Here is a 24,968-nt window from a genome sequence, read left to right as displayed (position 1 = left end):
CCGAATTTAAGCAAAGCATTCTGCCCCAGGCTGACCACAATGAAGCCGAATGTTTAGCTGCGGACTCACTTGCACTGGTGTTGTTGATGCAGGCAGATTTGCTTTTATCTCCAGGCTAACGTATACAGGTACCATTAACCGTGATCGCTCACTCTCTTTCAACTCATGACTGCGGTATGAGAGCGCATAAAAAAAAGTCCACGCAACCATTTCCTTTCAAAGGTGTACTGTTCGTGCGTTCTTGGATGCTGCTAGTTAGCTACATTGAAGTGTGTTCTCGTTTTCCGTCTGAACAGCCGTCGGCAGGAATGCATAGAGTTCTGCGTCAAAGCATTCAGGTCCTTTGGCGGACTTCGTTTTTCTTCGGTGTACTCAGAATGCATGGCCATTTAGTAGCAACATAAGTACTGCCGAAATCGCAAAAGCCGTAGAAGGAGCAAAGTTCAATCTGAACTAAACTAACTGAGCATAGCGATGGCAGCTCACAGACTGAGTGTGTTGGAGGTCGCCGTGTGGGCGCCAAAATTTCGGAGCCTGGTATGTCGAGGGAAAAAGCTACTTCACTGATCGTGCAATAATTGATACTCTGGCAAAGGAAAATAAATTAACATATCAGGAAAAGAAAGTGATTTCAACACACAGTACGAACTCCTGAAATGCACTTTAAGCTATAATTGCCTGAATTTCTGCTGCTGTTCAAAAGATCTGCAGCAGTCTCAGTATGATCTGCGATGGCCAGAGATTACGTTGCATTTTAGAGCGGGGTATATCGCTCGACGACATGCACCAAATAGGGTGGAACTCGGCTTGGAACGGACACTGCCTTCTTCTCATTGTAATGATAGCGATCAATCACCTGTTTTTTCCGCATCGTCTAGTGAACTGAGAAGCCAGGTAACATGTTGCTAGTAATTCCAAAAGGTCCTTGCCTCTTGGAGAAGGTGCTGTAAGGTGGCGCGCCTCTTTTTCGTACGCCACGTTCTACATGTCTCTGTGACGAGTCTTGTTCAGAACAGACCCACGCGCACCAGCTTAGAGAAGAGGTTAAAGGCAGAGAGGCTAACCAGAGTGTCCGGTCGTGTTCACTGGCCGAATCGCGTACTTTGAGCATCCAAATCCGCATGGCGTTGGTGGCATCGCACTTTTTAATGTATCCCGTGACGCCTTATATCTGAAAAAAAGAATGTGTAATTGGTCAAGTTAACACATGTAATCGTTATAGTATTGTAATAGCAGATGATTTATAGCCACGGGTAGACATGCACAAGCTAGCTAAATAAGTGAGCAAAATCGAAGTAGCAGCCGAGCCAAAGAATGCTTGCGCATTAGTAGACAATTCTGAGAATTTTTATAGTATATTTTTGACTTTCTATCCTATAAGTCCGGCTCTAGCTTTGCAGGTTTCGTCGTTGCAACTTCAGTCGGTCCTCTTTTTTAATCCCGGTCCTCCAAAGCATATATGAGTTTCTTGACGCCCCATGCGGGCTTCTATCTTGGTCCCTTTCAGCACCGACAGACTCATTAGCACGGAGTCACGACAGCGAGCGACCGGCGCCTATAGGTGGGACAAAACTTAACGCGCTCGTCGATAGAGCATCCTGCCGACAGCTGAAATGAGCGCGCGCCATTCATCACCAACGGCGGTCAATGAAAGCACACGGCCGATGGCAGAAAGGGGCCCGTATATATCGGCGGCGTGATTTACGCCCCTGCGGTTCCCAGGCGATCCCGTACGCGCCGCTCTGCGATTCGCGAATATATGACGCTCGCACGCGCGGCGGCAAACGCCGTTCTTTCCGACGTCGCGTATGGCATGCGCCGAGGGTCCGCGTGTGTGTACAGTATATACACACCTATCGTCGTGGAGCCGCGTTCCGTGCAGTCCTAATGCGCCGACAGCGGCTGCAGTGACGGCTATATTTAGCCGGGTGCTCCAAAGTGGCGAGGCGATAAATCGAATTTTATGGGAGTAGCGAGAAGAACCCTTCGTGCTGAGCCTTCGGCGTCGTAAAGTGACTCCCCCTCCTATTTCGCGAGCGCGTTGAGTAGAGCGTCGCGGTCGTCGCGGAGAAAGGGGCGCCATCTGCGAATGGCGCGACAACTGCGCGAGGAACGAGCGGTGCTTCGCGATTTTGCTTACTTTTGGCTTCTCGCTGTCTCTCTCGCACTGCGCGGCATCACTGCTTTCGTCGGCAATAAAGAGGAGAGAGAAATAGACGTAAGAACCAATACGTAGAAATACCAAATTTCCTCGTCGACTGGAAGCGTGCAAAGCGACGTGTTCTCCCATATAGTTATGGGCTCTTGAACTCCACGGGAGTCTTCTGTTTTTATGATTTGGTGGGGCTGGAATCAGTATATTCTGCTCAACTCACCACATGGGAGCACAATACACCTCTTCAATTAAGCAGCATTGCCACAAGCTTGTAGTATTTTCCCTGTTTAAAGTTAGCTGGCTGAAGACTAAATTAGAAGCGGCCGATGTAACTTTGGCGGGCGTTATGAAGGTATATCGAAGCAGCGGGATAGGATGAGGACAATAAAATAGCCACAACAGGAGTAGCTAGAGCTTTTGGTGCTAACGCGGGAAGTGAGCACATCGAATTTTTGTTGACCGCATTGTCAACGGCTCTACCGAGCGGTGTTTATAGCCACGCTGATATCTCGAATGACTGTGCGCATCTATTTCGTTTTGACCTCATTTTTCTTCGTATCCTTTCTTGAGGCATTTAGTTTCCTCATATTTATCCTCTCTTGAATAGCGTGTTTTGATTATAGCGCAATGAAGAAAAAGTATCGTTTTTTTATGAAGGTGTTACAATGTGTATCAACCAATGTCTCGTGATGATGTATATCTTACAGAACGAGCAGCGGTCGTGTAAGCACATAACCATTCTACGTATCCACACTGGGGCTGCTCTAGATACGTATATTACATGTCTAAAACATGGCATGTCTCCAGCTCCGCAACTACTCCCGGTGCCTGCAGCCCGCAAAAGCATAGCCTCCGAGATCTGCTTCTGTTACGCAAGAAGCAACCGACGCTGGTGCGTGAGCTCCGGTAAGAACGTGGACTGTGAAGGTACTGGGGCTGTCGGCTTCAATGCTAATCTGGATCAAGCAGACACTGGCGTTCACGTGATATCCTAAGTATGGCGTATTACTGATAACACTTGGCGTCGGGGAATGTTCAGAAGCACCGAAGTGTGTTGTATTTTCTGTGGAACATTTAGATTTGGAGAATATTCAGAACCGGTGAGTTGCAGACATATTATGCAAGATTGATAGCTTTTGTTGAAAATCAAGAGAGGACAGGGTACGGCTACTCAGAAATTTCTGCACGACAAACAAGTCTGAAATGACGAGACAGCAGCAACTACACAACAACAACAAAGAACACGTAGAGGAGGACATAGACGCGGGACTCCCAGACGAAACATGTAATGAAACGGTCATAAGTCTTGTAATGTTTAACACGTACTTGACGAACACGCTGCGATCGAGTATATATCTCCTGCTTTAGCTACGGTAGTGTCCCGGTCGTGACGTCACCGGCACGTGAGCGCGCCGCGCACGCGAACGTCTGTCCGCGGCTTCACGCATTCGCAAAGCAAACAAAGCACCGCGCAGCAAATTATTGGCCGGCCCGACGAACGCGCGCGCGCGCGCGCCGCGCCCGGGTCCTAATTACGGTAAAGCGCCGTGGCCGGACAACCGGTTCCCGTGGCGGTGCGCGGTTTCGTTCCGGCCCGTGACGTCACCGCGGCGCGTGACCTTCGCCGTCCGGCCGGGTCAGCCGTCGCCGCGTGGCTCCGTGCCGCCCTCGTGCTCGCCGAGGACGGCACACCGCGCGCACCACCACACACACTAGGGCCCCCCCCCCCCTTCCATTCACTATGCGGCTTCATTCAGGAGGCGCCGGCATCCAGAGGAACGGCGAGGGAGAGGGGAAAACGCGCTTGGCTGGACCCGCTGGACCACACTTGCCTTCTCTGCACGCGTTGCGGCCAGCACTTGCCAGCGCTACGCTTACGCTGTCTTTAAATATCCCTCTGTATCTATATGACGCATTCATGAGCGTTTTATGTTCTGCACTGGCTGCACTATATTTTTGGGGCTCTCTCAGTATAGCCTGGAGACAATAGGTCATTGAAAGTGCAAGGTGACTCACTGCATAACTATGGCGTTCTGACGCTGAGTGCGAGGTCGCAGGCATTATTCATGGCCGCGTGTGCCGCATTCTGACCTAGGTGACAAGTAGGGCTTAGAACCCTAGTTCATCAACATTGCTTTGAAAACTCCATTGTGACGCTGCCCATAGCTTACTCAAATTCTCGCATGTAGTACCCCTTCGATTATCAGAATTATCAGCGATTAGCGCTGTGTCCGCGTCATGCCACTGTCCTTCGTCCCTCTTCGTGCGCTAAAAAACCTCTGAATAGCGCGTTGTCATAACAGCATTGACAGTCGAAGTAATACAACAGACAGACTGTAGGGTGCCGGCCTGTGCACGTTCATTGGAGTGAAAACATTTTGTAAGCACGAAGCAGGCCGCTCTATCTGGGGTGTGCCTTAGAGCTTCGCCGGGAAGGAAAAGCATATGCATCTGCTTGGGGAGCCATGTTAATCGCTTGGTCCCCAGGAGTGGTGATTAAACATTTTATTTTTCGCCTTACAAACAGCGCAGATAATTTTGTCCACTATGCTGGTTGCGGGAAACTGTGCCCTCTATGTGTTAATATAGGATGCTTCCCCCGTTTCTTGCTGCAGGGCAAACAGTTGTATTGCAAAAAAAAAAAAAAGGAACAGAAAAGAAATCTGTTTCCTCTATGTTACAGTGACCTCTGTTACTGTTTATGATTCATTTCACTGCTGCGTCGTCTTATTGTCTCACCATTATTGACTCATAAGATTGCAGGCGTATCACATGCGAGGATAGCTTTTGCGGTTTAGTGATGTCGAAGCTTGCCAGATAATTATGCGGCTGACAAGCAGCTCTGACATACGTTTACACTATAATGATTGTTTTTTTTTTTTTTTTCTCTCAGAAAGAATAACAGGCAGTCTTCACTGTCAGAATCAGCGGATTCCTTCGATCATTTACAGTTTGGAGGTTTGTGTACATGAAACGCGTGCCACAGAAAGCGCAGCCACTTCCGTGGCTGGTGTGCCAGAGTTGGAAGCCTCGAATTGCGCTTCACTTGCCGTCGGTGTAATTCTTCAAATGGTATGGAGGCCTGTGCGCCCTTGAAGGAGCGTATTTACGGCTGCATCTCCAACTCAAGGCCTCATGCTCACTCCAGTTGCGGTCGCAGTGCATCGCAATGTGTGGTGGGGAGCAAGCAAGGGTTCTCTCTAGTGCGGCAACAGCGCAACCGGTGTTGTGTGACGCATGCACGGCAGACACCTTTGCATGCATTGCTAGAGAGTTGCGACCATTACACAATCGTCGTTTCTTTTTTTAGGTATTCTACAACTGTGCAAGCGCATGGAGTAAGGCAGGCTGTCTTTAATTTTCCTGCATAGGGATGTCATGTTCCCCACAGCAAGGTGAACTATATAGACGTGTGTCCTATATATAGTGCAATGCGGATGTGACATTGTACTGCCTTGCAGAACTAAACGCAGCATAAATATCTAGCATGATTCATCAGTGGTGCCTCAACAGGGTGAAAAGCTATACGGGCCTGACAGCAGCCATAAGGCTTTCGGGAAATAAAATGACATGAGAGTTAGGCAATGTATGTGTTTCAAACATACGTGAGTGCACTACACTGCGGACGCACGAGTCTTCGATATTGCTTATAATGTTTTCATCGAACTGAAATTATAGAGATCAGGTCAGCTAAGATGACAAAAAGTACATAGAGACCCCCCTTCCTTTCTCCCCGCTCACAACAAACAGAAATATAAAACCGACACCATACCGGATCTGCTTTCGATGTCTATCAATGTGGGAAGTCAGGCTCGTTGCCTTGAGCATCAGTGGTTTAGATGAACGTGACTATAGTTATAAGTTAGGCTACTCAGTCGCAGAATGACTCTGGATACTTGATCCTGACGAGCCTGCTCAAGTGAAGTGGTCGAAATGGCATTTTCAAGAACGATCCTCAAGGACTTTCACTCCGAAGTGCTATACTGTGTACCTTTCGAGGCTTTTTTCTCAGGAGAGCGTTGCGGAACTTCCCGCGCACTTTCCGGATTCGGCAGATCTCGAAAAACCGTTCTGTGGGCGTCCAGTCGAGGCCGCAGTTACCGCCACCGCGGCAGGCTCGCTCCATTAGGTTCGCCAGCGCGCCTGCCGTGCGCTGTCCGGCAATAGCCTGGCCTGGTCGTCGTCTTCGGCGTAGGGGGTTCCTAATGCATTTCTGATTGGCCGCCTAGCGGCGTCCACGTAATGGCTGTCGGCGGCGGCGATGGTCAGCAGCTCCGCCCCCGATTGCCCGCTCGTCGAGGCCGTTAACGATGTGTTCCGATCGTTGCCGCGGCGGTCGTCGACGCGCCGCCAAAGTGTTTGGGGAGAGCAGCGCATATATATAAGGGAAGAGGTCCGAGACCGTTCGACCCCACTCGGCGTGAACGATGGTCTGTCAGCGTGTATATGTCCGCGCTCGCAACTGGCTTCCCCCCTTCCGCCCCCGCGTTGCTTCCCATAAGCGTGCCGTCCACCACCTCCTGAAAGTGCGCGCGGGAAACGCAGCGCGGCAGTGCGATATTCACTGACCAGCAGGTTGCGAAGTCCCATTCCCGGTTCGCGCGCGCGCGCGTATGTTTGTGCGCAACCATACCGTGAGAGAGAAATGAACCGTGCAGAAACCAAGTGCGCGGACTCGGAAGTGGTAGGAGCGACGAAAGTTTTCGCTTCTTGCTCTCCCCGCTGTCGAAGAACAAGAACCAGGCGCTGCGGTCTGCTCAGAAATGATGAAACCTGCTGCTCATATAGAGCGGTCGCCCTATAGGCTATAGCGTGAGAGAAAGCAAGGTTCGGACTTGTTTCCTTGGAACAGGGTTCTCTTGTTGTTGAGTATAGATGTTGTTTTTGGACACTTCACAGCTAGGTTGTTCCCGGATCACGTCCAGAGAATCTCTCCAACTAAGGCCTGTCTAGAGTTTGCGTTCATGTAACTACCGCAGCCAAATCTTCCTTTTTTATCAGCCTTCAAGTTCTTCATCTTCAGACTCATCCATCATGAAGTGCATAATTTCGAACAGTGGGATGATTTCTATCGCGAACTCTAGCATAACTAGATTTTCTGAACGCAGTAATCTGCTGCTCACCAGTGCTCAAACTAATTATGGCATGTTTACGGTACCATATGAAGTGAAATCATTCTCACCTGCTCTTTCTCCTAAGCATGCACTCAAGAAATGTTTGCTTGCTAAGCTAACATGACCCCTAATGCTTCTTGGTAAATAGGTTGTTTTCAAGTCAATTGGCGCGTTTGGTCCTCACGTGTATGTGTTTTTGAACACTTGGCTGTAGCAGATGCTATATAGCTACGGTAACAATTTACTAATCTTAGACGTATTGTTACGCCTTTACAAGGACGTACTGCATGCTGTTTTATTTGTATTTGTTGCCTCTTCTTGCAGTTATTATAGCACATGCGCTTTGCATACTAAACTTCAGTTTCCTACCACTTACCGTACTTGCAATTCTATTACCACTTCCGTTGACTAAAGAGGTCCCTCTGATAGTTCTTGAACTTCGGAACCGCCGAACATAATATTATTACTGTGCTCTCTCTGTACTCAGTCACTGAATAAACTTGAACTTGACTTGAACTTGTGCATTTCAAAATTGTCCATTAAGGGTCATAGCCAGTAGCCCAAATTGGCGGGAAAGAGGTTAGAAACGCACACCATACCGAAAAATTCGTGAAGTTCTAAGAAATCCTAATGGCACTAAAAAAAAATTTTTTTTTCGACAGGCTTGCCGTGGTGGCAGTAACAAATGGCTCGCAGATGTAAACAAACTAAGCGGCTTCTACGAAAATTGTTTTGAGGCTTCATCAATTTGAACCATTACACGTTTAAAACGATCTCGCCAAGGCGCTCACACAACATGACGCAACATGCAAAAGTGCAGTGTCGAATTGTTCCATGTGGGTTACATTTAATTTGAAACGCGAGTAGGATTCTTTTTTCAGCCTTGTCTTTATTTTAGGGCTTGCTTCCAACTTCCTCCCAATCTGTTTCTCTTCCTGTCTATCGCGTTATCAATGGTCAATATGATTAATAACATGTCGAGAGGCGTTTTAACAACGTAAACACTCCACACCCGCCTAAAGCCCTGCTTTGTTGTGCGCGCGGTGCCTCTGTCGACGAAACGAGAACGAAGGGAACATTGACCAAAAAAATGTGCGCGCATGCAGTGCGGTCCACTATTAAAATTGACAATAAAGAGCAATGTCAAATTTGTTTAGTCAGGTGAAATATTATTTGAAAACTCTATTTGAAGGTATTTGGAGGAAACAGGCTGACTACTAAATAAAATTTGTAATGAGAAAACTTGCGAATTTGTGTCGTTCTTGTGCAGAAAAAGAAAGTTTGGTTTATTTAGAATTAGATGCACTCCGGGTGTTTATCGATAAAGGTTAACGAATTTTGAGCAGATGGCCGCAAAATTCGTGGTTCTTGGTGATGTCGCCACCCACTATTTATCCTAGCGTTCTTTATATATATATATATATATATATATATATATACCCGCCGTGGTTGCTCAGTGGCTATGGTGTTGGGCTGCTGAGCACGAGGTCGCGGGATCGAATCCCGGCCACGGCGGCCGCATTTCGATGGGGGCGAAATGCGAAAACACCCGTGTGCTTAGATTTAGGTGCACGTTAAAGAACCCCAGGTGGTCGAAATTTCCGGAGTTCTCCACTACGGCGTGCCTCATAATCAGAAAGTGGTTTTGGCACGTTAAGCCACAAATATATATATATATATATATATATATATATATATATATATATATATATATATATATATATATATATATATAATGGTCCTTTTCGAGGTTCTGCTTTCTGTTACACTGACATTTCTGGCAATCCAGAGTTATGTATAATTTGCCAGCTTAGCTTAACAGTACTTAGTGTCCTAAAGAATTAATACCCAATTGGTGTTCCACAACCAATTGCAGGTGCGACATAACAAGATGGGCTGCACTCTGTACTCTCTTCACACACAGGCGTCTGCATGATGCTTCATTGGGACCACTTTTGCCGCATAACTTCGAAGAAATGTTGCAATTTTGTTGGCTTTGTTACCAATGGGGTGTTCCGTCTGAGCACGTACCGTGCAAGTGTGAACGTCCTTTCCTCTTTTCGTGCTCCTCGGTCTGCTGTTCACCATCGACGTGCGTTATTTCGGACCAAAAAACGACCGGAACGTGTCTCCTCTGATGGCTCGCATCCGGCGAGAACCACGAGGCTGCAGATCGTCCCGCGCTTACACGGTTCGGAGAAGGGGCGCTACATATCGGACTCGGGGTTGCCCGTAAAACAACCTCGGCCTTGCACCGAGCGCGCAAGCCGGGGTTCACCCCGCAGCCTTCTCGTCCGAGCAATGTGTATACGTGGGGGTCTCTCGTGCGAAGCGGCCGCTCGCTGTTCTCGCTTTCGTGCCGCCTCCTTTTCTCGCGAGCAATGATGCGTGTTCGCCACAAACGCGAGGCCAAGCGCCAAGTTACGCGCCGTGCAGTCGCACGACGTACACACAGCGTGCGTGTACGCGCCGCCATCGGCCGGCCGCTAAACCGGCGCCGGCTGCCTTTTTACACGTGCCATTACACGTGCCCCGGGTTTCGATCTTGGGGGCGCGTGCTTCTTCGAGCCCCGCTGGCGGCTGTGCGAGTGCTTTCTCCCCGCGAGTCTACCGTGACGCGAAGAAGCGCGGTGCCCTCTTCTTCCGAGAGTGCGGCCTTATTTACGAGCCCTTCCCCTCGGCCACCCTCGCGCGCTTTGCCTCGCGAAAAGCGCTTTCGGCGCCTTTTACTAGCTCTCGGAGACGTGACCGGGTATAGATGAGCTCGCGGCGTGTTTAACACTCCTTAGAGGAGGGAAAAGCTCGGCTACGCTGGAACACTTCTTCTTTTTGGTGCTTCTCGTCCATGTATTGTTCCCTCGAAAGATTTGCCCTCTGCATGTGCTTTATTTGAGCAGCGCCATAAGAAAGTCGGCTGAGCTCCCCTCATTTGTATCTGGGCTATCGGGCGGGCGGGCAGGTTGCGCGTCCCTTCGTGTTTTACCGCGCACTATCCTTTCCTTTATTTCTTAATTCGGGCTACGCAAGCCCTTCATTCTTTCTTGCTTTTATGTAGCCACAAAAGCCAGGCTGTTTCTATTTTACAGCCTGTACGAAGCCCCGTGAGCAGCTTTTGCAGTAGGCATACCTTTATTCGTTTTTCTTTCTCTCTCTGCTCTTTGCTATTCTTCTCTTTCTACATTCTTTTTCCGTATTTTCTTTTTCCTTTTCGTGATGACAAAGCGAAAAGAGCATTCGACACTGCATCTCGCTAAAAACCTTGCAGTGTTCGCGTGGGCTAATCAGCGGCCGAATGTTGCTTAATAGGATACTGGTTACCGCAATAACAGCCAATGATATGTACAGTAGACGAACCACGCACCAGTCACAAGGCGTCGCTGCAGGCGAAAGGCTTCGTGAACAGAGTTCCACCGTTACAAAAGTATGTTTTGTTTTCCAGTAAGAAACGTTGAAAACCAATTAATACTTTACTGTAAAATAAATGTGAAATCTTGGTTTGTACTTTAGTAAGAGACATAAAACTTTAGTATGTCCTTGATGGGGTTCAAGGGTGGCGGGGGTCGAGAGACTAACCCCCAATACCCTCCCTTCCTCAGACGGCGGCCAGTCCTTGCTTTCTGGCGGCGTCTTCGGCCATCCGGACGGCCCAGAGCTGCTCCTCTGGGTCCAAGCTGAGCAGCAATGTCTCCCACTGCTCGGCCGTAGTTATGATGCGTGTGTTAGTGCGGGAGGGTGTTGGTGGGTCAGGCTTTGGGGCATTGCCAGATAATATGATCGAGGTCAGCGCGGGCCTCGCACGCTTTGCAGAGTGGGGAGTATGCATCGGGGTAAATGCGGTTATAAAGCACGGGGTTCGGAAAAGTTCGTGTCTGAAGGAGTCGCCAAATGGTGGATTGACATTTATTCAGTGTTTTGTGTGCTGGGGGTAGCGTAACCGCTCTCTGCGGTAGTGTAGGAGAATTTGTCTGAACGTGACCATTCCGTCCCGCCCGTGACCGCGATGCAGAACAGAGGGCTGGTGGGGATCGGAAGACGCAGGAGAAGGATGATGCGCCCGGTTTGCGAGAGCTCGGGCGGCATCGTGGGCGGCTTCGTTTCCAGCCAGACCCGAGTGACCAGGGGCCCAGAAGATCTGCACGCGACGTTGCCTTGAGGGAGGAGTGCCAGAGAGAATCTTCTGCGCTTGGGGTGCTATCAGTCCTCTTGTGTAGTTATGAATGGCCGTTTTTGAATCGCTGATGATGCAGTGTGCATTGGTAGCCGCGTAGGCCAAAGCGATGGCCGTTTCTTCTCCTACTTCGGGTTGCGTGGTGAATATTGATGCGGCCGCGGCGAGGCGGTACTGCGAACCCGCGACTGCGACGACCGCCATGGCGTTTTGGTTGGGGTATTCTGCTGCGTCCACGTAGGTTATGTCAGCGGCTTGGTCGTAGCGTAAGTGGCACTGGTACGCTTAATGTGAGCACGCCGGGCATTGAAGTGCTGAGTTATAATATCCTCAACTTGCTTACCGAGACACTTATGCACATTCAGATACTTCGTGCCTTCTTTGACTGCTGGTTGTGTAGACTCGCTGCGACATGCCTTGCTTTCGAAATTCTTATGCTGAACCTATGCGCACAAGTATGCAGGTCGTTTTGCGAAATGCCACATAAGTGCTGCAAATGATCAACAGTGGCCGTGAAGTGTTAGGGGTGTGTGATACGATGTAGTTCGCACTGTAGACCTCGTAGTTTCGGAGTTGTCCACCTCACTTCACCCCTACCTTCAAAAAACAACAAAAACAACAACAAAAAAAAAAAAGCCGGCGACCGTCTGCACACGACAGTGTTGTGTACATATAGAAGCATCATACGCCATCAGGCAGCTGCATAGTTGGCGAAGGTAGCACTCATCACGTGACGTTGCGCAGATGCCAAAGAGAGAGAGTGGTGGGCGAGATTTTATTAAGCTAGGCAGGGACTGCTGATGGCCACTGCATACCAAGTGCGCGAGCATGCTGCGTGGGACCCGTGCAGCCAGCTGTAGGATGGCCTTGCGAGCGCGTGGCGTCCGTATTTGGCAGCATATTGATAACTGCGTTGGCTAATCTTGCGCGTTAGGTAGTGGAGAGCACGATTAATCTATTAAATATTATTTCGTTTCGACTGAATCCTTCTCCTGAAAGGCTGCTCGCGGACTCTTCCTCGAAGTCACGTCGCTTCAATGGCAATAAATTAAATAGACTGATAAATAAATAAATAAATAAATAAAATTGCCTGGTCAGCAATTTTATTTATTTAGTATGTCCTTCGCTGTATAACCTTCGCTGTATATAAATATCCGCAGATTAGACCAACTAAATACCATTAGACCTGGGTAAATAGGTTCACTTTGCTTATACGCGATACCCCGTCTCATAGTTGTAAAGAACCGGTGGCCCCTGGTGGTCCCCAAAGCTGGTCACCATTAGTGCCTAATACCTCTTTGCTTTACTGTTATGTTGATTGAACCACGGGGCGTTTCTCTCCCGTCATGTTTTCCTACTAAACAATGTTGTGCTGAATGTTTGCTCTCCCTCCTTTCCTTACAGGTACGTACCGTCTCGTGTCTCAATGGTAGCGCGTGCGAGAAGCGCGGCTCTCCCCCTCTCCACACCGATCAACATCAGGTGAGGTGTGCAAGATAGCGCCGGCCTTTTCTTTTCCCATCGAATTGCTTCTCTCTGCATATGCGAATGATGCAGCAAGTATTCACCAATAGCAAAAGAACGAAGAAAACGTGCTTATATAATAGTTATAAAGCATATATTTATGTTCTACTCAAAGCTATAAGCTTATTGTATTGACGGTGACCGGTCAATGATGGCAGCATCAGTCATCAGTTCATTCAGTTATGATTATTGAGCGAAGACAATTCAGGGAGGTTGCACTGTATAATTAAGCCTGTGTTATGTGTATAAATATGGCTGTACGCATACAGTACTTTGTGCGAGTATTCAAAACTTGTGCACAGCTTTGTTGGAAGAGAAGTTGGCGTTTGCAAGAGGGGAAAGAAAATGCTGAGAATGCAGAGAGACGACAGCAGGCTAACCTCGATTTTCCAAAACTTTCCTCCACTGTGTACGCTCCATCTCGACCCGGGAAATCGGACGGTAGCGTCGTCCCACGGCTGAAGCGGTCACTGCGATCCAGTGGCAGTCCGCGGTAATTTCCAGAGCCGAATTTTGTAACCAGATGTTCTCGGGGTCCACACTTGAATGTACTGGAGGGAAGGGCGAGGACCTGCTCGACCGGAGAATCACCGCGAAGCGTTACCGAAGCCCGGCAGTGGCCTTCCGAATTGTGGCGCTGTAAGAGCACCGGATGAAGGCCCGTGCCCGTTGCAACAACAACAACAACAACAACAACAACAACAACAACAACAACAACAACAACAACAACAACAACAACAACAACAACAACAACAACAACAACAACAACAACAAGAATCCGTAACCGTTTGTATCGGATTGAATCCTTCCATTTGGGAGCTTCCTCTATGGGACATTGTCCTGAGGATGCCTGCGCAGTCGTTGAGAAAGTTCTACTTGATCAAGACGATTTCCTCGTTATAGAAGAGGTTATTTTACCTTTTCTTTGATCTTTTCACATTCTATGATTAAATTAACTATTTATTTATTTATTTATTTATTTATTTATTTATTTATTTATTTATTTATATGAGCATGAGTCATATTTAGAGGAGAACCAACCAACCATTCGAGATTCGTATTGGAACGTCTCGAAAGGGGACCAATATCAATATTAATGAATTGGGGGTGACCACGTTTCTTCATCAAATTTTTTTTTTAATGTGGGTGTGTCAAGCTTTGTTTAAAATGCGCCAGTCTTGGAATGTAAGCGAATTTTACTTCTTTTTCCTTTATTTAGTGAATTGATCGCTTACCGGAAAAGCAAGAAATATCCTGTCTCGTTCTAGGGTCAATATTTTCGCACGAGTCGAGTGATTTTTGAAGAAACACGAGACACTGGCACCCGGCTGCAGCGTGCGCACTCTTCTTCGGTTCCGTACACAAGAGGGCGAATCTAACCGTTCCTAGCGCCGCCGCAGGCCCGCCAGTTGTGCACCATCAGTGCATGGTCGGCACGGAAACTGCGTGGTCAAGGTGACCGTACTCGCATTCGGTTCCGACTCCAACGTGCGTTCGGCCAACCGTGCACGAACGTCGAACTCTCTGATGGCACAAACGCGCGCCCCTGCGTAGGCGACGGAGAACGCACACAGCACGACGTTGCGGGATATGCAATATACGCTCCTCGCGACAAGAGCCGCCTTCGAGGAAACCATTTGTCAACCACGGAGCCACCCCCCCCCCCCCCCCCCATCCCCGCCCGCAAATTTTCGGCGAAATATAAATAATGAAAAGACGACGTCGTTCGAACCAGCGCGCTACTCTTGGATTACCCTGCCTGCGCGAAAATAAAATAAACATAATGAAAGGGGGATAGATGTTAATAGCGCGCCGATTTTCTACTGCACCCGAGCGTCGCTCGCGTTCGCCGGTGTAGCGCCCACGCTCGACGACCCCGCCGCTGTACGAGGAGGCCCGAGGAATGATAATGGTGCGGCGGCATGCGCGACCGGCACAAGGAGTCGCGCCTTGCTGCCACCAAAAGCGCGCTGCGAAAGAATGGAAGACGCGCCCCACGTGGCTGGCTGCTCGCCTCTGTATGCTGAAAACAAAAAAAAATGTACACTGCGGTGCACGCGCTCGGGTTCTCATATAATCGGCGACGGTGGCGGAAGGGCGGGGGAGGAGGGGTGCGGAGCTGTTATGAACCTTTCTTTTGGCGTTTTCGAAGCAACGCTTTTTCCAGCGTGCCTCACGGCTATCCTCCGCACACGCCCGGCGACGGACTCTCTTCGTGGCTCGCGCAGACGGAAGTTGCCGCCGTATATAAACCACAACGGAGAACGCTGTAGGCGTCACCAAACCGCGCGCGCTCTGTCGCTGCGCACGTTCGGCGCGCTCCCTCCCCCGTCACTGGCTTCCGCGCTTTACTCTTTTGTCGACGTCGTTTGGCTCCTTACCGTACGTTTTTTGTTCTGTTTATTCCAGGGCGGTAGCCCTTTCTCGCGGGCTTAAGTTCGGCGACGGGTCCATTGATAAAGGGTGGTTCAGCGTCCGTCGGCTGTCGGCCCCTCGACGATCATACAGACGCACACGCGGGGTAAAACGAGCGATATTCTTCCAGCACGCAGCCTCCCATCGTTCCGGTGGTCGTATACCACTTGCTTCCCCGCCAAAGAATGTACCCGCCACCGCAGTCGTGAATTTATGATCGGCGACCGGAATTTGACGCCGCTCCTGTGGCGATGAGAGACAAACTTAATAAGCGACCGGATAAAAGCAAAACTGAATGGGGAGGAACAGGGAGCATTGAGGGTGGGACCCTTGCTTTCGTCCTTTCGCTGACAGCGGGAAAGTGCGCGAGAAAAAGGAGAGGAGCCGTACCGGCGCCAAATTGAAGCCAAGGAAAGAGGGAGACCGCGAAGATTGGTGCCCACGCCGATGAAAACCCCCGAAAAAAGCCTCGGTGCAGTATTTCGGCGCTCGATAGTCTCGCTTTGCCGCAGCACCCAGCCTATTAGCATATACTATGTCTCAACGGAGGGGAATCTTCTGGGAAACCCTTTCTAGCGTTATAATTACTTCAGGGTTGGCACACTTGCTTCATACCATACATCAGGCTTATTTAATTATTTCAGATTCATTTTGACATCACTGCGTTTGAGATATCCAAATCGCTGTAGCGAAAATTTGAGCTCTTTGCACCTCGCACACGGATGCTATCTTCGTTGAGCCACATGTCCCCACGACCTGCCCCCCGCAAAGCATACAAGCGTCGTGCCGATGGGATGACTGATCGCGAGAGACGACATCAATGTCTGCCGTAAATGTGGTGCCTAGAAGTGGCAGGGCCTAAAGGGCGACTTTTTGGGCACACTGTTGTATTGATGGCCTCCTAGAAAAAGCGCAAGCGCCATCAATAGCTGGTTCAGCTAAGAAAGACTACTGCAGGTGCTGCGGCAAATAACCAGGAATGAATAGGCGAGAAAAATACACATATTTTGCTTTCTTTCTTTTTCTGTCTTGTGCTTTCTTTTTTCTACATCGTGGTGAAGGGGAGGGTGACACATATGCACGCGTATGGAGTTCCATGTTATACATATTACGGAAGAACAAACAGAGAGCACATGACGAAGATCTGAATGGTTTGCACCGCCCTTAGACATCTGGCAACGCTAGCACTCGCCTCGCCGATGCAATGCATTTGGCAAGGCTTATGCTGCCTTGCTTCTCTGTCGCAAGAAGGCTAAAATAACCGTGTGAGCATACACTGAAACTGAGAAAAGCATTGGGCAATTGGCGTGCGTCATAAAAAATGGGCCGCCTTTACTTCTTTATTTCATAGAGAGGAACTAAAGGTGCAAAGTAAGAAAGAAATAAAGAAATAAATAGAGAATAAAAATAAGAGAGACGGAACGTACGACAAAGGCATGGGGGAAACATGCGTTGTGGCACCAAATGTAGTTGAGACAGCGACTGTCCTCTATTCTACTTCTGTAAATATGTGGCCGTGCGAATGGCGAAAAATCGGAGAAAACTCGAAAACAATAGCGATGAACGCTCGCTCTTTAATTGCAATAGGCAGATTGCGTCATGCATCTCTTATAGATTCAGTGGCCTCTAACCCATTTGTTCCATGCACAGACCCTTCCCCCATTTTGCTTACAAGACTAAAGAAGGAGGTGTTGCCATTAGGGGTATATATAGTGCCGGTACTCAAGACAGAAAATGTCACAAGAGAGAAATATACACGTATGAGAACGACGTAAGCACTAAAAATACAGAGATCGAGAAATGTTAGGAGATATTTTGTCTCCTGTATTACTGCTCGAAATAGTTAATGAAGTACGACCATCCGCGTCATCCTGAATGCGAATATAAACGTTATGTTCGCTTTATAAAAGGCAGACATTAAGAATGCTTTCTGAAAACGTGTGTTAGAGCAAGAAGTGCTCGTTTATGAGGAGTTTCTTTTTAGTCACGGGCCTTTGCGCTCTTTGGCCTTCGATCAAGGCCCATTAATTCGCGCACCAGTCGACTGGGCCCCTCATTCCACCATAATATGTGCTGCGAGGTGCGCGCGCAAACTTTTTCTCGGGAGGAGCGAGAGGGTTAATCCGAGCTGGAAAGGAGGGGGGACCTCGCGTGCACGAAACAATCGGCGGTCGAGCTTCCGGTCGTCCGCTGATGACGGCCATGACGTGGCTGTACCGGCCTTCTCCTTCCACTGCAGTTCGGGTGCGGGCCTGCTGCTGCCGCACGAGCCGATTTCGCCCGAACCGATGCCGGTGGCGGTACTGGAGGTAATAACGTTCCCCGCGGACATGGCCGTCGCGAACGATCTGCTTGTTCTCACGCGAAACGACATTCATGAGTAAGCTGCTCTGTCGCTTGGTTATGACATATGTGCCACATTAACGGAGTAAGCCACTGGCACACTGGGGTTCCAAGCATGCGCGAACTGTGGCTGATCTTTCGCGCTTGCTCTTCCATCATAATATTTGGCATTGGACGAGCTCCTTTTCGCAAGGTTTATCGTTTGCTCGCACGATGTTCTTCGTCCTATGGCGCCTTCGACCCGCAGGTGCGAGCCCTCGCTGAAGTGAAAATCTTCGTCATGGCTCGTATGTGTAATCAAGTTGCTATGGAAGGCTTAGTGGCATCTATACACGTGCGCGACTTCAGCAGTTAGAGCCATGCTATCCGTTTTACGTAACGTCTCTGGCCCTTTGACTGTGTACGAATTAATGATAGGCATTCTTCTGACTTCTCACTATCTTAGTCCTTATAGTGCAATCAGTGCTACTATTCGTGGAGAGGCATTTAAGCTTTTGGTATGAACTTTATGTACAATGATTGTTCGGAGTTGTAATGCCGAGACCTTGGATGTTCATAACACGCGGAGGGTTGTAGAAACCAGTTGACCCGCCGTGGTTGCTCAGTGGCTATGGTATTGGGTTGCTGAGCACGAGGTCACGGGATCGAATCCCGGCCATGGCGGCCGCATTTCGATGGGGGCGAAATGCGAGAACACCCGTGTACTTAGATTTAGCTGCATGTTAAAGAACCCCAGGTGGTCGAAATTTCCGGAGTCCTCCACTACGGCGTCCTTCATAATCAGAAAGTGGTTTTAACACGTAAAACCCCATAATTTAATTTAGAAACGAGTTAAGTATTAAATGCAATGCCTTCGCCTGGCGTATGGGGATGCACTTGGAAGCAATGACCCGTCGTACGGAACCGTGCTTTCTAGTCTTCCTCCATTGTTTGTTATTTCTGCGTGATTGGACAGTTCAATAACGTCTACTTTGCGCCTTACTTCTGGATGTGCAACAAGGTCATCGCATTCGTAAACGGCTGCGGGTTTTTCTAAGCAGCGCACATCGAGTCATCGACCTTCAGGACAGCGGGAACAACCCGTTCGCGCGCGTATTGCCAAGTGTTCTATAAGCAAATAAGTGGCATACCATGATTGTGTATCCGACACGCGCATGCTTATGGCTGCCTGATAGTTTTGAAATGAATAAGAAAATACATAACTGCCTCGGCTGCGTAGCGGATACGCCGGGCACAGTTCGGGTGCAGCTGTGATTTCACGCTTGCGTGCGCAGCGACGTGTATCAGCCGATAGAAATAGTTTAGTGTGATTATTGTTTTAGTAAAAAGCAACTGTACTTGATAACTTCTACATTAAAATAAATTTGTCGTGCACAAAGAAAGTAAAATTGTTGTAGGAGGCGGGGGTTGATAAACGAAATTAAACTGAAAGTTTGTTGTCGGCTATTGGATAGCCACTGCCGTTCAGAACTCTGAAAGTCCATTTTTGTCTGTGATGTTCTGATATAGTAGTTAAAAACAACAAGTGCACCTGAACCGTGCGTTGGGGTTCATTGTTCTACTCAGGCAAAATGTCAGAGCTTAACATTCGTTCAGAGTGCTCAGTACACTCCCCCCACCTCCCCCTCCCTCTTCCTCAACTTCAATGATTAAACAAACATTTGATATGGCTGCAGCTATCGAACTTAATATATGAGATACGTTAGAAGTATTTGAAACGTAAAATCCAAAGCACTATAGGTGAACAAATAAATAAATAATTATCCGTCATTAATAATTTTTTAAATGGACGAAACATTGCGGCGGGATTGATCGCAGCAGATGGTCTAGTAGATGTGAAGGACGAGAAGGTTAAACTGCCATGCAGCAGGCATACACCACGTGTACCCGCACCCCAAAGGCCTTCTTTTTTTCTTTTCTACGTTTGTTTTATTATCAGCAGGATACAGAGAGATTAGGTTCGCTCAGCGGGATGTTTTCTAATTTACCGCCTGTGGTCAGTTTTTTGGGGGTCAAATAAGAACGTCACGTTGAACGTCATTGTGTTCGACTTGGGGGGATAAAAAATGAGTGCAGCAGCATACTGAATGACAAGCGCGCACAAGAGTCAAGACATATGATATGACTGTTGTGTGCCTTGCTTATGCAATGTTTCCTCGCTTTGTAACTATCTTGTTTCATTTCTTCTTATCTTTATGATATGTTCAACCGTAGATGGTACGCAAATGTCACGATTTACCCGCGAGTAATGGCATTCGCAGACAATGCTGTCCGTTCAGTTTTTGGACCCTAGACAACTTATCACTTCTTTTTCTTTTTCTTTTTTCTAATAACAGTTCCAAAAGTGAGATTGAATAAATAGTTCTGGCGTGTGACATTCAATTTAATAGCCTATGCGCTAAGGGGAAAATATTACACCTGTTCTTGCTTTTTTCCGCTCTAGCCTTTCCATGTTTCGCATGTCCTTAATCGAGATGGTGTTCGCTGTATTAACCTAATCGCTCTCGGCAGTGCCAATGCTCTTTTGCGCACTTTCTTGGAAAAAAGAATTCTGCGGTTTTACACGCCAAAACCACATATGATTATGAGGTACCCCGTAGTACGAACTCCGGATTAACTTTGACCACCTGGGGTTGTTCAATGTGCACCTAAATCTAAGTAGACAAGCGTTTTATTTTCTTTATTTATTTTATTTCTTATTTTTCTTAACGTTGGGGTGGGCTCGGCGGCTTGGTCCGCTTCTTGTGGTACCATGAGCCCAAGCGCCGTTATAAGATCCATCAACGCGGCCATATTTGGCGGTGTTGAGTCGAAGCGGCGGCTGAGAACGAAAGCGCGTCCGTCTCGGGGCTCGAACCAAATGCGCATGCGCGGCGTCGATGATCACGGCGTTTGAGGACTCCTGGTGACGAAGATGACGCTACAGTGTAGATATAAAGTAGCCTCCATGCGAAAGTTTACGTTTGAAATACGAGTGGATGCTTCACGAAGTGCTCGAAAAAGTAGCCTTTCTGGTGCCAAAGCTACAACAGAAAAAGAAATAAATAATGCCGCGATTAACGCTTGGCCAGAAGTTTCGCATAACTCAGAACGTGCGGCTCCATCGGTATGACATCCGAGATTGGACACCACCCCCGGCTGCATAGTTTCTCGCTCGCTATATTACCTAGAAAGAAATTTGGCGCCACCGTCTATGGGAGTTTTCTAAAGCGCGCTGTGCCGTCATGGGCTGTGTTCCAATACTCGCTGTAGACGGAAAAAGAGACGGCTAAGCGGATAGCGGCCATCTTAAGTTCCTCTTCTCACGAAGACGTCAAAGTAGACAGCTTCGCGAAGACAGCATCGAAGTCAAAAACGATGCAGGCTGCTTTCTTGTCCAAACAAGATGGTGGCTGAGCAGGATGCTTGGAAAGCCGACAGGAAGGTTGTCTGCGCCCAAGAAAATGTAGACACGCTATCCTACACCCTTACTGTAAGCTATATCGTGTTTTTCATAAGTTTACAGGCGCAAAGATTTAAAATACAGAAATAATGGGTACTTTTCTCAACTTTTTCTTGTCGCCACACGGTGGCGTCACGTCGCAGAAGTGTCTTCCTTATGTCTTCCAGACGCCTAGAAACGCGTTCGATTACATGGCCTCAAGGCTGTCTCGACTGTCTCCTTAGCTGTCCACGAAGACTGTCTCTGATGCTGGCCAGAACTGAAGCACGCCCATGAAAATAACGGTACATGGGTGTCCGAAGCTTGTGTTGGATGGTGCTGTACGACGCTTCGCCTAAAATGTGCATATGGCTACACAAATAATGCGTTCTTAAAATAAAATCTACAAAAAAGGTTTCCATTCGTCACATTACACTTTTCATTGAAGTTAGCTCATCTACAATGCAGAATCAAGCGGAGGAAAGCACGAGCAGACGACAAACTGTTTCAAAGCGAGCGCGAATCTTGTGTGTCCTCTTAATTCTTTAGCGGCCCGCTGATACTTTTTACGTTTCATATAATTGTACATCCATTAACAAGTCCTCGTAAATAAATAAAACATGTTTTTCTGTAATAATAAAGCTAAAACAGCTTTTTATATGCTGTTTCAGTAGGAAATGAATCATAGTGACAGACGGAATCGTGCTAACCAGGCACGTCTTCAAGGCGTCCTGGCTTTCTGAGAACGATGCCAATCCGAAGTCACAATATACTGGCATTCCAATGCATACCACAGTGCAGCAGCGCCAGATTTCTCTCTAGGTAATATAGCAACAAACTCTACACTGTAAACCAATTTGCACCACTAAGCATGCTTCTCTGCCCGTAACTCCCTCCCTTACCCACCAGCGGGTGTAAGTGCGTACATTATAACCCGATTTGCACCCTTAAGGAGCCTTAAGCGTGTAAATCAGTTTGCAGTGTATGCCCGACTGTGTGTAGCACACTGAAAAAATCTCGGAGACGCCGTTCTGAAGCTTATACGTCATATCCGCTAAACACCCGATGCGCCCAGATGCATGCATCGTCTGCTTATGCACTATTTAAAGGTCATTAATAAATAAATCAAATCAAATCAAATCAAAGTTTTATTTCATCTCTCAACAAAGAGAGAAAGGGGGTGGCGGGAAAAAGCTGCATTACTGCAGCTTGACTAAGCCCGGCCCACTATCGTACAATTCGACAGTGTACAGCAGTAGTATAGGTACATAACATAAGTCAAGGCACTTTACAGGAAATGTGAAGAAAAAAAAAGAATGGTGACATGGACGTACAGGCAGTAATATTTTTTTTTGTTTTTGTGCAGAACAACAACAATAATACACACAAACAAAATAGTAAATTACCAGCTCTGCAGCTTTGCCAAAGTTCCTTCGGAACGTATGCTGCTCATCTATAACCAATTTAGCCAAAGTGAAATTTAGTTGCCCTTAATATAAAGCTCGTATACCCAACTTGCAGAGGACAGGCGTCGGCGGCGCCCAGGTTAGACTCACCACTTTCGTCAAATTCCGGCCTAATGCCGCGCCGGGGCTGCGAGGCGACGCACGGGTCTCCCTCTTCTCGGACGAGCGTGATAAATTAGAAGGCACAGGCCCGCCTCGTGCGGTTCGCCCCCGACACCCTCGCGGCCACGGAGCGCCGCCACTTTTCGAATTTGAACCTCGCCCTCGCCTTGCGAAGCGGCCTTTCTGTTTTTTTTTTTTTTCATTCGTAGCTTTTTCGTTCTTGTTTTATACGCGGAGGGTTCCAAACTCGTGCACTCTTCTCCGCCACGAGCGGCTTCCGTTCTCCTCTGACCACATTTCACTACGCTGGCCTTAGTTCAATTAGGGTGCAGGACATCACATCCATAGACACACAAAAGGCCACTCTATCAAAGTATATGGCATATCGAAGCACTCCCCATTACAAGGCTTGGAGCCCTACGATAAAAATAAAAGTAAGAAAGGAGAAGGCAGGGAAGGAAGCTGAGGCTTCGCCAAATGGCGCTTAATGGTCTCTCGCGAAACGGTCCGAGCTTAAAGGGACGGATTGAAAGAGAAAAAAGAAAGGGAGCGTAGCCTAGACCACGTCCTCATTTTAGAGGAGGCTGTGCTTAGAAGAGCGATGCGTAGTGGTGAAGCGGCGCTTCTCCTCTCGGGTGGAGTCGGTAATTGATCACGTGACCACATCCACCGGAGTGATCGCGAAAGCGCGCTGGCGGTGGAAGCGAATTCGGCGTGCAAGGTGTCTAAGATATGCTCGCACGCTTGAAAGTAGCTGCTGTCGCGATTGCCGAATAGTAGCGAATCGTAGCGCCATAACAACTCGAAATTTCTGCTAAAAAATGAGTGGCTCCGAATAACTTCAGTATTCGCAAAGACATCTCGGCTGTTATCTCCTTCTAGACTACCTAGTAAGTCATTTGCACCATTGAGGGGAGGAAAGCGTCGCTCGTCGACAGAAGCAGGCACTGAGCAAGAAGCAGCACTTCTTAACAGTTATTTAGCTATAGTTTCTTAAGTGTGATCTATATACTTGAAGGGACTTGCAATGAAGCGTAAGCTTCTCTTCTTCACACTAAATTGAGGCGGCGCTGTGGCCCACTCAATTTTTTTGCAAAGCCTACTCAATGGTAAAGCCCCAAAATGAAGTCGGCAGGAGGCTTGAGTCGAGACGTGTTTTCAGATGCATGGGTTAACTGCTGTAATAAACCTGCAGCGAGTCAGGGTAACTTCCGATAGCGTTTTTCTTTTCACACTTATGTTAATGTGCACGTCACATAATGAAAATACTAGAGTTGGCGTCAAAACACTCTGTGACAAGAAAGTATGCAACTGATTTGTAATTGCATGTAATTCAAACTGCAGCATCCATGCATCTGTGGTAACCGAAGCATCACTTCATGTCGTGGTTCATTTAATGTTTGCTTCGGTGCACCATGGCACTGGTAGTAGAGATTGAGGGCGCTAGTAGCTGAGCGCCGATAGGAGGACAATACTTTTTGCTTCTACGATCATTTCGCACACGGTACACCGCAGCAGCGCAATACGTCAAAAGTCGTGTTCGTTTAAGGTTTGGTTATGACGCATCACGCGCCGTGAAATCGTGTGAGTAGCGCTCACGTCAGGCACACGATGGATGCGCTCTAGGCGCGAGACCGGCAAGCACGTACATCTTGGTGCACACTCGACTAGAAGGACATTACCGGCGACGAGGGGGAGCGAGAGAGGTCCGTGCAGTGAGCGGCAGCCGTGCTGTTTGCGCAGCGGCCCGCGGCGTGCGCGTAAATTTCTGCTTGGCAGAACGAAAGCATTGTTATACGCGACCGGCGTGCAACGTCAGACTGCCCTGTGCTCGCGCAGCGGCTCTCCTCTGAAGGAAGCCGCGGCTGGATAATTGGGCGCAGCGTAGCCGAAGCCGTGCAGGCGGAATTCCTCGACCGGGGCTACGCGAGAGAAAATAGTCCGCCGATCGCGCAGCCTTATGGCGTATACTCGCCTGGCGGTCTTGGGTGCTGCTGCCTTCGGTTGGCAAGAGGAGTCACTACAAGTACCACATTTAACGTCGCAACGAAAACTGAGTATTCATTGGAGGCCGTCATCGTTTGACTGGAGAGTACGGTTAAGCCCAGTTATCTTTCGCCGTCTGCAACCCAGTCCAATGATATGGCCCCGTACCGCTCAAATACGTAACGCGCGAGCGCTTGTGAGCTTTTGGAAGCGCAGTGCACTAAGCACGTAGACATAAGTATGAGAAAGCGGCTCTCTAAAATGGCGGTGGAAT

The 24,968-nt window shown here is 48.4% G+C and overlaps 1 protein-coding gene across 4 annotated transcripts in view; it reads left to right on the top strand.

The window, feature by feature from the left end:
- The window catches only part of ct (homeobox protein, cut), a 749,731-nt gene that overhangs the window by 402,019 nt on the left and 322,744 nt on the right, over positions 1-24,968 (top strand). The window contains exon 2 of one of the 4 annotated variants that reach the window (XM_075684462.1): positions 12,842-12,919. The exons of the other annotated variants lie outside the window; for them this stretch is intronic. The gene's annotated coding sequence lies outside the window, so the exon portion shown is untranslated. The remainder of the gene's footprint in view (positions 1-12,841; positions 12,920-24,968) is intronic. 4 annotated transcript variants of the gene reach the window in all.

This window comes from Dermacentor variabilis, chromosome 3, assembly GCF_050947875.1.
Source record: "Dermacentor variabilis isolate Ectoservices chromosome 3, ASM5094787v1, whole genome shotgun sequence".
Classification (NCBI taxonomy): domain Eukaryota; kingdom Metazoa; phylum Arthropoda; class Arachnida; order Ixodida; family Ixodidae; genus Dermacentor; species Dermacentor variabilis.
The sequence above is the reverse complement of the archived record's forward strand: the minus strand, read 5'-3'. Positions and strand labels throughout refer to the sequence as shown.